General features: G+C 59.9%; 1 long non-coding RNA gene across 1 annotated transcript in view; it reads left to right on the forward strand.

Annotated features, from left to right (window-relative positions):
* LOC123982742 overlaps positions 1–1,755 on the forward strand; it is a 28,535-nt gene that overhangs the window by 20,453 nt on the left and 6,327 nt on the right. The gene's annotated exons all lie outside the window — the stretch shown is intronic.

Consider the following 1,755-nt stretch of genomic DNA (forward strand, 5'->3'; position numbering starts at 1 on the left):
CGACAGTGTGTCTTCCCTTGTGAGCGTTTCATCACAGAAGGTGATACCCATGGGATGTGCGTCTCATGCCTGGGGATGTCGCATGCTCAGGCGGCTCTCAAGGGGGCTGCCTGCGACCATTGCGAGGCCCTGCCCCTGAGGGTGCTGAGGTCTCGAGCGGCTCGTTTCCTAGAGGATGGTCGGATGCGCTCCCCTCGTGGCACAGGCCCCGCGGTCGCTGAGGCGTCGCGGCGGCTCCGATCCTGGGGATCACAACGTGAGATCGCCGAGGGTGCCGGAACGGCTGAGGCCTTTTTCCGGTCCTCATTCGCGGAATCCTCCTCCCCTCGTCCCCGATCGGGGGCCCGTTTCTTGGTTTCTCCCACTCGAGGGGTGAGTCCGGAAAGGCTGACACGATCTGGCTCTGAGGAGCTAGATGTGCTTAGCATAGAGGAAACGGAACGTCATCAGCCCTCGCCAGGATACGAGGAGTTGTTGGAAGTGGTGACGCGGGCTGTGGCCAGGCTGCACATTGCAGTAAACTAGATGAGCGGTTTCTGCAACACCTAGTGCCACCCCCGCGTCAGCCCCTACCATTTTTTCCGGATTTGCACAACGAGTTATGTAGATCATGGAATAAACCCTTCTCTGCGCGGCTGTCTACGTCCCCCCGGCTGGACTACGGCAACGTGACGGTAATCAGACAGCATGGCTACGGAGCGATGCCACGTGTGGAGGAGGCACTGGCTAGCTACCTCTCTCCCAACCTCGCTTCATCCCTCCGGACGCCGGCGCTCCCCACCAAGCCGTGTCGGAAGACGTCCGATTTGGTGGGCAAGGCCTACATGGCAGCGGGTCGAGCTGGTGCCAGCCTACATACGATGGCTGTCTTGCAGGCATACCAGGCCGATCTCCTTCGGGACTGTGACGTAGGGGTAGGTCCTTCTGAGGAGGACCTGACGGAGCTCCGTAGAGCGACGGACTTGGCTCTCCGTGTAACCAAGGAAACGGCCCGTTCCATCGGCCGATCCATGGCGGCTTTGGTGGCTATGGAGCGTCATCTGTGGCTCAACCTATCAGGCATCCAGGGGAAGGAGAGGGCTTTTCTCCTGGATGCACAGGAAAGGCGGACGCAGCCTTCATCCAGCACCTACCACCACAGCCAGAAGCAGAGCGTCGCTTCGCGGGATCCCCCTCAACCAACCTGGGACGCAAGACGGCGCTCTCGCCCACAGCCCCTCGGGAAGACGGATCTGAGGACCGTCATTCAGTCTCGGCGGGCCCGGGGGAAGAGGTCCTGAGACCTCGAGTAGGGGGACCCACCACCACGTGCCCCGAGGGGCTGGTCCCCTTGGCGAAGTTCGCGGAAGCTTGGCGAAGCCTCGCGAACATTTCCCCGTGGGTCCTCCGCACAGTAGTAGATGGCTACAGGCTGCAGTTCCGGGTTCGCCCCCCCAGATTCTGCGGGATGGTCGGGACTACAGTACACGCAGAACAGAGCCAGGTGTTGGGACAGGAAGTCCGCTCTCTGCTGAAGAAAGGGGCCATAGAATTAATTTCCCTGCCAGTCAGAGAAGCCGGCTTTTACAGCCGATACTTCCTGGTCCCCAAGAAGGACGGAGGATTGCGTCCGATAAGGATTTGCGGTCCCTGAACCAATCTCTGAGGAGATTCAGGTTCAGGATGCTTACCATCCCAGCCATCATCAGTCACATCCAATCCGAGGATTGGTTTGTCACGATAGATCTGCAAGACGCTTATTTCCACATCTCCATC

Source organism: Micropterus dolomieu, linkage group LG14 (assembly GCF_021292245.1).
Source record: "Micropterus dolomieu isolate WLL.071019.BEF.003 ecotype Adirondacks linkage group LG14, ASM2129224v1, whole genome shotgun sequence".
Taxonomy (NCBI): domain Eukaryota; kingdom Metazoa; phylum Chordata; class Actinopteri; order Centrarchiformes; family Centrarchidae; genus Micropterus; species Micropterus dolomieu.